The 13,004-nt window shown below is 43.0% G+C and overlaps 1 protein-coding gene across 11 annotated transcripts in view; it reads right to left on the bottom strand.

Moving 5' to 3' along the window:
• Window positions 1–13,004, bottom strand: part of GATAD2A (GATA zinc finger domain containing 2A) — a 113,675-nt gene that overhangs the window by 47,515 nt on the left and 53,156 nt on the right. The gene's annotated exons all lie outside the window — the stretch shown is intronic.

Raw genomic sequence — 13,004 nt, 5'->3', positions numbered from 1 at the left:
TGGCTTGATGCTAAACTCTTCATCGACCAAATTTTCTTTTTCCCATTCATCATTTGCCTTCATTTCAGTGAGCAGCACAAGTATGGGCTCAGTATGTACTATTGAGTTAAGCCTACATTTCTGTAAATTAGCCTTGCAAAAATCTGTGGTTCCTGTGGTGCCCTATAACAAAGCCAACAAGTCAAGTACCTTCCTGAAAAAATCCACCACTCCGACTCTGGAAAGCATGTGGTGTGGACTGAAGACTGCCTTCAGATGAGGCCAGGACAGAACAGGAGAGACGTTCCCCGCAGGGAAACGGCATGGGCCAAGCCACTAAGCAGGGAGGTCTCATGCCCAGGAAGGAGGCCCTGGTGAGTCCTGTGCTAAAGGTTTTCACAAAAAGAAAAAAAGACTACTCGCTAACTGAAACTGGATTATAATCTTAGTGGTTGTGAAACTAAAGACACACCAGAAATACAGGCATTTTTATTCTTATACATAATATCAGAATGGGCTCACAGCCCAGTTGTATGACAAGGAGCTCTGTGGGCCTTCAAGGACCCAAAATTAAGGTGCCAGAAAGAGACTCTCTCCTTGCAATGGTTCTAGAACATGACAAGCAGAGGTGAGGTTCCACTGGCTTATGCCAAATGCTTCTCATGCATACTAGGAATGACAGCTGCCACTCACTGAGAGCCTCCATGAGTGAAAGCAGGCTTGTGTGCCCCTCAACAAAGAAAGAAAATCGAAGTCTAGATGACCTAGATCTGAAGTCCAGGCCCATCCCTTCTCTTTCTACCTTAACACTCTGTGGACAAGTTGCCCAAGGCAACACCTTCCACTGTAGGGCTCAAAAAGTCTTTGGTTAACCACATTTAACTTCCTGTTTTCTCCTGAAATGATAAGACACTTGGTAGGGTTCAAGTGACACATGCACATGCCAGTATAGGAGAATAATGGAACACCCATCGTTGGATGCCTCCATGGCAGCCATGCTGGACAAAATGAATACTTATGCTGGAAGACCAGGCCACAAACAAAGTACAAACTCCCTTACCCCATGTCAAAGTATTTGGGATTCCACTGCTATACCCACTAGGTATGAGAACAGAGACAACTTGTCAACATTCCTGGAAGAGTGCCAGCCACACACCAGGAAAATGGCAAACACTTAATTCATGAGCAGATTCAAGTTTCAGAGGGGAGCTAGCTCTCTGAGGTGACTAGACTGAACCCCTCAGACCCCCCTTTTCAACAATGGGATCCTCAGATCCCATTCCAAGTTTATTGCTCCTTTATTGTTAAACAGAAAATGTGTATTATTCTTCCTAAAAAGAACTTTTACCTTAAAAAGGGCAAAACTCCTAACACCAATTGTGCAATTACCCCACAGATATCTCCACAGATGATACTCATACCCACGTACTATAAGATAAATACTATCAACTCTCATTGTACAAGTGGGGAAACTGAGGCACAACCTGGTCATGTGGACGTCAATAGTGAATGGCCAAAGCAATGCTGGGGGCTGAAAGTCATACTCTTCTAGGCAATGCCCTTCAAAATACTCCCCAAGTCAGACCCGAAGTTTCCAGAGGACTTGGAAACACCTCATGAGTAGCAGCTCAGGCTGACCTTGTATTCCCCACCCCACAAAACCCGAAATGAGAATGTTCATGACAATATATTGAGTGTCAAGAGTGAGTCCACACCTTTTGGTGTTTGCTTTCGAAGTACAATAAGTTCTGCTGTATCACAACACTTACACAGTGTTCCTTAAATCACTGCAGAATGTGAGACCAGGCCTTTAAAATGCAGAGCTTGGGCTGGGGCTGTAGCTCAGTGGCATAGCACTTGCCTAACATGTGCGAGGCACTGAATTCAATCTTTAGCAGCATCTACAAATAAAATAAAATAAAGGCATTCTGTCCATCCACAACTACCAAAAAAAATTATTTTTTTTAAATGCAGGGCTTATGGGAATAATGTGGCTAAGCACCATATTTCATCCAAAAGTTCATTCAAAACACACAAAAAAGTTAGACATCTGCTAAGTGTGGGTACACAGGCAGTGTGTTTGATGACTAAGAAACACACAATGTCACATGAAGTCTGGCCTCTCACCTTGGAAAGAGCATGTACTTATTGTGACACAGTGGGAAGCAGGTTAGTGTAACCTTACCATGAACTACACTGTAAGGAGCCAGTCCAACCACACTAGGGGATAGGAGGGGCTATAACATGCAAGACCTGAAAGGAACTTGGTGTACATCTGTGGTGTGGGCACTTTGATTTTGTGTACCATTAGTGTCCTGTTTAGATGGGAACCATTTTCTAGAGTTCCCTAGGGCAAGAGAACCAAACTTTTTCTAAAGGGAGACCACTCAATAACTTTGACTTCTGGGGACCATTTGATCTCTTCATGTGAGACCTCATGGTTCAGATAATGCATACTTGAATGGCTGTAGCTATGTTCCAATAAAAATATATCTAGGGGCTGGGGATGTGGCTCAAGCGGTAGCGCGCTCGCCTGGCATGCTTGCCGCCTGGGTTCGATCCCCAGCACCACATACAAAAAAAAAAAAAGATGTTGTGTCCGCCGATAACTAAAAAATAAATATTAAAAAATTCTCTCTCTCTCTCTCTCTCTCCCTCTAAAAAAAAAAAAAAAAATATATATATATATATATATCTAATACACTATCATTCCGCAGACCACAGTTTCCTAATCTCAGCCTGTGTTTCTCCTAGAGAAAACCACACATAAGCAAGCACAATATTTGTGCCATGCTCCAACTCTTCCCTAATGTATGTTGGAAGAAGCCTGTGTTTCCTAAACAAGTCTGATAACAGAATTGACAGGATTCAAATGAGTAAATTCAATTTGAGCCCTGAAGGTTAACTCTCTATTTTTTCATACTTTTTTTTTTTAGTTGTTAATAGACTTTTATTTATTTATATGTGGTGCTGAGAACCGAACCCAGTGCCTCACACATGCCAGGCAAGTGTGCTACCGCTGAGCCACAGCCACAGCCACAGCCCAAGGTTTACCCTTCAAAAGAACTTCTGTTTCAAAAAAATACCAATTACAGACAAGAGCACTTGCTGTGGCGTCAGTTTTATACTATCTAAAAAGCCTTACACGCGGGGCTGAGTTGTGGCGCAGTGGTAGAGTGCTTGCCTAGCATGTGTGAGGCACTGGGTTTGATCCTCAGCACCACATAAAAAAAAAAGCCTTACATGCTTGGAACTCTCAAGATAAACAGGCGGGGGAGGGGGGTGTGGTGGCTGGGGTTAAGGCTCAGTGGTAGAGCACTCGCCTCACACACAAGGCCTGGGTTTGATTCTCAGCATCACATAAAAATAAATAAAATAAAAGTTATTGTGTCCAACTACAATATTGAAAAAAAATTTTTAAAAAGATAAACAGGCCCCTCATTGAAGGAAATTATGTGCTACAAATCTCAATTACTGTGGCAGACAAAACTTTAACCCTTGTTTCCTCGGTGTGGGTGCTAAGTGTCAAGGTCAAAGCCCTAAGGAAAAGCATGAAGCTGGAGGGCTGCAGGCCTAGTGGGGATAGGGTGAGTAGCAAAGGAGAAGTCTTGCGGAGGACGGGGTGGAAAGTAACCCAAACACATTAAGGTTGAGTATCTGGAGGACTGGGGGGTCCCTATGGATACCCTGTGATGTGATGGAGCTACAGAGAATGGGTTTACCAGGTAATGAGGACTGGCCTTCATGAACCTCAAGGATGTTTTACCAGGTGGGGTGGAGGGGCATCCAGGAGGCAGAGTGCATATTACCTTTCTGGATGCTGCTCTGTGCTGCCTATGACCTTCCCACTTCAGAGCAGATTCTAGGAAGGCAGGCATCCTACACCCTGTGTTCTGTCCTGAGGAATGGACAAAGATCCCAGAACTAAGTCACTGGGCAGTCAAAGGTCAGTACTTAGTACATTTCACTTGAAGCTACAGCTCCACAACTCAGTCTCAGCCCCAGCCTGAGGACAACAGAGGAATTGCTGGGACCTAGCAAAGTGCAGGCTCCATCTGGTCAGCACCTTGGTCCTTCAATTCTGCCAACATTCTCATGAATACTGGGCCTGGTCATCACTTCACCCTCAGTCTGGTAGTATCCTGTCCAGCCTGGACTTCAGGACTGGATACGGGTTCTCTCTTTTGCTTGGGGTAGAGAAAGGCCAACAGAGCCACCACATAGATGACCACTTTATACAAAGAGAAATGGGAGGGGCTGGGGATGTGGCTCAAGCGGTAGCGCGCTCGCCTGGCATGCGTGCGGCCTGGGTTCGATCCTCAGCACCACATACCAACAAAGATGTTGTGTCCGCCGAGAACTAAAATATAAATATTAAAATTCTCTCTCTCTCTCTCTCTCTCTCTCTCTCTCTCCCTCACTCTCTCTTAAAAAAAAAAATTCTCTCTCTCTCTTCTCTCTCTCTCCTCTCTCACTCTCTCTTAAAAAAAAAAAAAAAAAAACAAAGAGAAATGGGAGAAACAAATCTTCCTGTCTTGTGGAAGGGGCTTTGTTGCTCTTTCAAAGGCTTTTCATAAGGTAGGCAGTGCCACTGTTAGCCTTCCACAGACAGAGCAAGGTTCTCAGGGCCTGAGCAGGAGGCCTTTGGCCACAACTATGCTGTGGGTTCCCAGGAAGCCACAGGCAGAAGAAGGAGGAAAGGGACAAGGAATACTCAGTATCTGTGACTTAAGAGCATCTGAATCTTTAAAAAAGACCTTCTCGAGAGACAATGGAGGGGCTGGGGATGTGGCTCAAGTGGTAGCGCGCTCGCCTGGCATGCATGCGGACTGGGTTCGATCCTCAGCACCACATACAAACAAAGATGTTGTGTCCGCCGAAAACTAAAAAATAAATATTAAAAAAAAAAAAAAGAGAGAGAGAGACAATGGACACAGGAAGGCAACAGAAACACCTTCCCACCCCTCAAACTGTAGCACTCTGGGCTAGTTACAAATGAAGAAACCCTGCTCCAAACACACACATAGGCTGTGCACCTATACTCACACAAATTCATATTCATTCATTCATTCATTCATTCATTCATTCTCTCTCTCTCTCTCTCTCTCTCTCTCACACACACACACACACACACACATTTTTACCCCCTCCTCCCATTTCTGAAGTCTTACCCAAATAGCTCAGAAAAGATCTCTTTCTTCTATGTTTAACTCTAAGCAAAAGAAACGGAGTTCTTGTAATTGATTAGTGTCTGCACAGCTAAGTGTCCCAAGAATAAGGTAAACTACAAAGGTTGGAAATAAGAAATAAGACCAGGTACAAGGGCCAGAATAACCAATTTGTGAAGTACACAAAGGAGCCCAGAGCCCTGCAGAATCTCTCTCCTGCTGCATTCCTGCCTACCTCCCTCCACCTCAACCCATTCTTCCTCAGCCTGGTGGTTTCTCACTCAGTTGGAGCAACAAGACATTTTCAAATCACTAGCAATAAGACTTCACTCACTGCTAGCACTTCATGCTGAAAAAACCACAGTAATTTTAGTATCCAAACAAGTCAAAGAAATGGCTACTGTGTGCTTCTATGGACAATGCATGAACTCAAAAGGAAACTTTTGCAGCATGAGGAGCTGGTCAGTTACTAACTGCCTAACTTCCTCCTAGTTCACAACTCACTTGGTCTGACATGGACTGTTGCAAGGCTCCTTAACCCAGACAATTCCAACAAGTACTCATCCTGCTCCAGATGGTAACTTGGAGGGACTAGTGACACTTCTTCTGTGGAGGGCAGGAGGAGGAAGACCTTAGGGTTCTGACCTTTGAGGGAACCGAGTTATGAGATGAGAGTTATCTGGTTACAGGACTACACTGGAAAAGGAGTACACCATACTGATCTAAACAAAAAGAAGAATCTAAAAATTACTCATTTGAGCTGGACCCTAAGGGCAGAAATTGAAAAGATGGAAAAAGGGGGAAGTAAGTAACAGAAAAGGTGACATGACAGATATATACAAGAGAATTAAAACCTGTCTCCTAAAAGGTAGATGAAGACAAATAAAAGGAGATTCAGACTTTTAACAACTGTATTTTAAATGCAACAAGGTAGCTTAGAAGCAACAGAGAGGTGACTTGCATGTATTCAATATGAGAGGCTCACAATGAAAATGGGCCTCCTGAATGGTTTACAGCCCTGAAAGAGCCCAGGAATAGGGAGGAAAGAATCCTGTCTTTCCACCTGTGAGAGTGAGAAGAGCTAAAACCTTTAATAAAGTCCTGAAAGACAGAGGAAAGTAATGCTGAGATCTGAACAGTAGCACAGAACATGCAAACCTTTTTTTTTTTTTTGGGGGGGGGGGAGGGGGCACTACTGGGGATTGAACCTAGGGCCCGTTCATACCATGCAAGCATTTTACCACTGAGCTACATTCCCAGCCCAGAACACATTACAAAAAGACATGAATACATACAATTTAAATGAAGTGTCTTGGGCTGGAGGTGTAGCACAGTGGTAGAGTGCTTGGGCTAACATACACAAGGCCCTGGATTCCATCTTCAGTACCACAAAAATAAATAAATAAATGAAGAGTCTCCCCTCATGCCACCAAATACACAAATTTAAGCACTGATGCTGGAAATTTAAGCACTGATGCTGGGGGTGTGCTACTGCTGAGCCATAGCCACAGCCACAGCCACAGCCTAAGGTTTACCCTTTGACAAGTCAAAAGAACTTCTGTTTCAAAAAAATACCAATTACAGACAAGAGCACTTGCAATAAGTGGGCTCCTTTGTGTACTTCACAAATTGGTTATTCTGGCCCTTGTACCTGGTCTTATTTCTTTTTTCCAACAGGGATACAACAGTCCTGGCAAGAGTTTTCTATCCAACTTTTGCAGGATCAAAAACTATTTACAAGTGTGTTAAATGTAGGTGTTGAGAGAGAAGCTAGGTCCAGGAGCATCTCAACTGCTGCCTCCTACCAGAGGCACTATGACAACCTAGGTGCATCCCCACTGCTAAATAATGGGTCCACTACTGGTTCTCCATCTAAAATGCTAATGACCACCAAACAGTGTCGCCAAACAGTGGGAGGAATCTGAAGCAAAATCAGACAAAACATTCTATCCATCATCTTCAGTCCTTGGTGAACAACCCAGAGACATGGGTTATCAAGAATGAAAGGAGTGCTGGGCACAGTTACACATGCCTATAGTCCCAGATATTCCAGAGGCTAAGGCAGGAAGATTGCTTGAGCCCGGGAGTTCAAGACCAGCCTGGGCAATGCAGCAAGACGCTGCTCAAAACCAAAAAAATAACAAAAAGGGACTAGGTTGAAGCTCAATGATAGATCACTGGCCCAGCATGTACAAAGCCCTGGATTCAATCCCCAGCACCACAACAAAATAGAATGAAAAGGAAAAAAAAAAAAGAAAGAAAGAAATGGTATATCCGGTGTTTGCTCTTACAAATAAACAAGTTTACAACAACATTTTCTTAAAGTAGAAGATTTATGTCATGCCTCCAAAAATGCATATTTGGATACCTTTAACAAAATTAACATGGAAAGCAAATTATTACAAACTGATATACTCAAGCTAAGTAATAGCCAACATTTAAAAAATAGAACTTTAGGATTAGGTATGGGAGCTCAGTGGTAGAGCTCCTGCTTATACACAAGGTCCTGGGTTCAATCCCCAGCACCAACAAAAAAAAAAAAAAGGCTGGTGGGGGGGATAAGTTAAATTTTGATGGTCTTCAAATTCCTATCTGCAAACCACATCTAAACCTTCTACAGTGGAAGACAGCACTTGGTAGCGTCTCATCCCAGCCCTGTGTCAGAACAAAGCAGGTTTTCGTTTTTTAGTTATAGATGGACACAATACCTTTATTTATTTTTATGTGGTGCTGAGGATGGAATCCAGTGCCTCATATGTGCTAGGCAAGCACTCTACCACTGAGCCATAGCCACAGCCAGAACAAAGCAGTTTTTAGGACAATTCATCTCTAGAAAATACAAGCTTCTTGCCCTAATAAGTGCCAGCCCGCTAAGAGTGCACCCAGCCACAGGGTATGTAAAAAGAGGCCCAGGAGAACCAGATTCCCAGGCCTCAACCTGGAAACAACTAGGGGATAAAACTGGAAAATCATTCCTTCCAAGGCAAGATGGTATAGGACCGGGCTTTAATCTTCCCTTAGACACAGCTGGATTGCCTGAAAATCTGAAACTGCCACAACATCAACAACATGCTGGTCACTGAAGTTCTCACACAGAACCCAATCAGCTCTTTCTCTCTTCACATCAGCCTGTGTCCTGGCCTCTAAGCATCCTTTCCCAATAATGAGATGAAAGTCTGTTTCCATCTTTAAGTCACACAAGACAACAGGAAAAAGTGCACCTACAATGATTACAAGTTTATGAAGAGAAAGGCAAGTAGCAAGTAATTGTCTTTAAAAGTACCGACAGTTCCAAGGGCTCAAGACTTGGCTTCATGTGTAATACCTTGGAAGTGTTCTGAACCCAATACTGCCTAACTGAAGCACTGCTGGAAGCAGCCCCACATAGGCTGCCTGAGCTCAAGCTCAACCCTATAGCCCCAGGGAGAGAAACAGATGCTGCTGACAAGCACACAACACAAAAACACAGGTGCCACCTATGAAGGGGAACCTAGGCAGTATTAAACCAACACAGATGAACAGTAACCAGAGCCCCATTTGAGGTGCCACAGTGAGGACTAAACTGGCTGAGTTTCCCCCTCCTGTGGGAGGAGACCAAAACTATGTCCTCTTTCATCTGCCTACTGGGCTGGGATCTCCTCAGCCTATGAAGAGTTAGGCCTGCCATTTCCATGCCATCTGTGATGTTCACATCACAAAATGGGAGGCCTTAACCCTTCAAGGGCTGTACTCCCTCAGGGCCCAGCTTAGCTGCAGTCAAGACCCTAGCTCCATAAAGCCCCAAAGATGAAAATGACAGGGAGGTTTTGCACAGAAAATTCCTGGAAGGGCAAAAAAACCTTTCTCTATTCCCAAGAGGGAAACAATGGAAAATGAGGGACGCGCATATTCATCTCTTATCATTTTCATCAGGGCACCCAATAATAGCGTAAAGCCATGGGCAGCTGGAGGCCAAGCACACAGTCCCTTTATCAAGTTCCTTCCTGCAAGTATCCGTACTCTTCAGTATCTAAGCTTCAGGGGAGGATCAGAACCAGTAGAGAAGGTTACTTCTTACTAAAAAGAAAGTGTCTGCACAGGGCCTACCACAAACAGTTCTTGGAGCACTTCCCCTACAATGTGAACAGCTGGAACAGAAATTCTACTGATATCTTCTTTCCTGTAAAAAAAAATCATCCACCTGTAGTGGGGGTGAGAGGTTCTGTAAACACCTATACTGCAGCAACCTCTGGGCAAGTGCTGAGCTGAGCATGAGTTCTGCACAAAGGGAGGGTTTCAAATTAATTCTCCTTTAGTAAAAGCATGCTACCTAATAAAATAGAAGCAAAGCCATGCAGCCTCTCTGACCATCTCCAGACACTCCACCCAAATTATTTTCTCAGCTGATAAGCTCACTCCCACCTCAGAGCCTTTGCACCTCTGATCTCTGCAGGAATAGTTCTTTCTTCACATTTCAGCTAATACTTTACATAAGCCACTTGACATTCTACTTACTCATCTCTGTATCCTTCCACTCCCATTAAGAACAGGGGACATGAGGGGCACAGTGGTACTTGACTGTAATCCTAGCAGTTTGGGAAGCTGAAGCAGAAGGTCAGCATGAGCAACTTAACAAGACCCTGAGCTACTCAATGAGATCCTATCTCTAAATAAAATATAAAAATAAAACATAAAGGGGCTGGGATGGTAGATGAGCGGTAGAGCGCTTGCCTAGCATGTGCAAGGCCTTGGGTTCAATCCTCAGCTCCACATAAAAATAAATAAATTAAAGGTATTGTGTCCAACTATACCTAAAAAGATATTAAATAATAAAAATAAAACATAAAAAAAGGGCTGGGTATCTGGTTCAGGGCCCCTGAGTTCAATCCCTGGTACCCCCCCCCCAAAAAAAAAAAACAGGGAACAAACACAGCTTCTTGTTCTTATTCAGTGCCACCAGGGTCATGTAGACACAATGCTTGGCACAAAAGAAACAATGGATACACATTTTTTAACAGATTGGAATAGATAATTTCAGAACTCCCAGCTGTTATCCCATTCCCCTTCCCTTGTTAAATCAGTCAAAATGTTTTCAGTTTAAAAGAAAAGATAATGATCAAAAAACTCAGCAGGGTAGAATGGCCCATCTAGGCAGCACTCAGGAGTTATAATTAGAGCCCAGGAGTTGGAGATTATCCTGGACAGCATAGGGAGACCTCACCAAAAAAAATAATAAAAAGCGGGTGTGGTGCCACATGCTATAATCCCACCTACTTGGGATGATAAGGAGGAGAACCATAAACTTAATGCCAGCCTGGGTAATTTAATTTAGCAAGACCCTGTCTCAAAAATAGGACAGAGATGTAGCACAGTGGTAGATCACCCCTGGGTTCAACACTTAGTATCACAAAAACAAAAAATCCCTTGTCTCACACCGTATATGAAAATTAAATCACAATGGATCAAAGACCTAAGTCTATGGAATTCTGTGAAGGAAACATAAAAGGGTAAAATTTCATGATTTGGCACAATTTGGCAATGGATTCTTAGATATCATAACAAAAGCATAACATTAAAATAAAAAAAGATAATTTTGACTGCATTAAAACATTTTGTGCATTAAAAATCAATACTGATATAGTGGAGTTGGGGAGGGGTGGAAAAACCATCAGTGAATCATGTACACAACAAGGATTTAGTGTCCAAAATACATAAAGAATTAATAGAGGCTGGGGATGTAGTTCAGTGGCAGAGAACTTGACTACTATGTGTGAGGCCCTGGGTTCCATCCCTAGTACCACCCACATCCCCAAATTTTACAACTCAACAAAAAGACAAGCAACTCAATTAAAAAACAGGCAAAGGGACCAGGTATGGTGGCAAACGCCTGTAATACCAGTGACTCGGGAGGCTGAGGCAGGAGGATCATGAGTTCAAAGCCAGTCTCAGCAACTTAGTGAGGCCCCAAGAAACTCAGGGAGACCCTGTCTCTAATAAAATATAAATAGATAGATAGATAGATAGATAGATAGATAGATAGATAGATAAACAAATAAGGGCCTGCAGGGGAAGTAGCTCAGCAGTTAAGCAACCCTGGATTCAATCCCTGGTACAAAAATAATGAAAATGGGCAAATGATTTATAGACATTTCTCTAAAGATATACAAATGCCCAGGAAGCCCATGAAAAGATAATAAGTACCATTAGTCTCTTGGGAAATGCAAATGAAATCATGATGACATACCACAGCATACACATTAGATGGCTATAATCAAAAAAGTGAAAAATAACAAGTGAGGGTCTAGAGAAACTAGATCTTCACAGATTGCTAGAAGTAATGTAAAAAGGTCCAGTGATATGGAATACAAACTGACAGTTCCACAAAAAGTTAAACACATAATTACCGCATGATTCAGCAATTCTATCCCTAAGTATATACCCGAAATAACTGAATACAAGCATTCAAACAAAACTTGTACATGAATTTTTTAATATATATATATTTATTTATTAGTTATTGGCGGACACAACATCTTTGTATGTGTATGTGGTGCTGGAGGATCGAACCCGGGCCACATGCATGCCAGGCTAGCGTGCTACCGCTTGAGCCACATCCCCAGCCCGTACATGAATATTAAAAGCAACATTATTCACAATAGCCAAAAAGTAGAAACAACCTAAATGTCCAACCATGGAAGAGTGTTTACACAAAATGTGGTATGTCTATATTCGATGGAATATTACTCAGCCATAAAAAGGAATGACGTTTTCATACAATGTAGATGAACCTTGAAAAGTGAAAGAAGCCAGACAAAGGGCTCACATGATCCCATTTACTTGAAAAACCAAAAGAGGCAAATCCATTTAGACAAAAAGATTCGTGGTAAGCCAGGGGCTTGAGGAGAGGAGAGTGGGAAGTGACCGTTGATAGGTACAGGGTTTCATTGTAGGATGATGAAAATGTTCTGGAATTAGAAGTGATAGTTACACAATATTGTGAATGTATTAAATGCATTTAATTGCACACTTCAAAATGGAGTTTTGGCAGGGACATTTATTTCTGTTTTTGTTGTTTTTCCTGGACTAGGGACTGAACTCTAAGGGTGGTTTACTGCTGATCTGCATCCCTAGTCCTTTTTCTATTTTAAGACAGATGTCACTAAGATACAAAGGCTGGCACTTTTTTTTTGGCACCACAGATTGAACCAAGAGACGCTTAACCACTGAGTCACATCCCCAGCCCTTTTTTATATTTTATTTAGAGAGAGGGTCTCACTGAGTTACTTAGGGCCTTGTTTAGTTGCTGAAGCTGGCTTTGAACTTACAATCCTTCTGCCTCAGCCTCCCCAGCCTCTGGGATTACAGGCATGCACCACAGTGCCCAGCTTGGCCTTGAATTTTTGATCCTCCTGCCTTAACTCCCCTAAGTAACTGGGATTATAGACTTGTGTCATTGCACCTGGCTAAAAAATGGTGAATTTTTATTATGTGAATATTACCTGGGTGTTTTTTTTTTAAAGAGAGGGGAGAGAGGGGAGGGAGAGAGGGGGGGGAGGGAGAGAGGGGAGGGAGGGGGGGGGGGAGAGAGAGAGAGAGAGAGAGAGAGAGAGAGAGAATTTTTTAATATTTATTTTTTAGTTATCGGCGGACACAACATCTTTGTTTGTATGTGGTGCTGAGGATCGAACCCGGGCGGCACGCATGCCAGGCGAGCGCACTACCGCTTGAGCCACATCCCCAGCCCCTCTTTTTTTTTTAAGAGATGAGAAAAGAACTAACAGGGAAAAGCAGTCTTATTCCATGACAGCACAGACTCCGATCCTCAGGGAAAGACACTTGTTTGGCACAAGATCCCAAACAGTCATAGAGCCTCCAATC

This window comes from Spermophilus citellus (assembly GCF_964194105.1).
Source record: "Spermophilus citellus genome assembly, chromosome: 3".
NCBI classification, from domain to species: Eukaryota; Metazoa; Chordata; class Mammalia; order Rodentia; family Sciuridae; genus Spermophilus; species Spermophilus citellus.
This window is presented reverse-complemented; position numbering and strand designations above follow the sequence as displayed.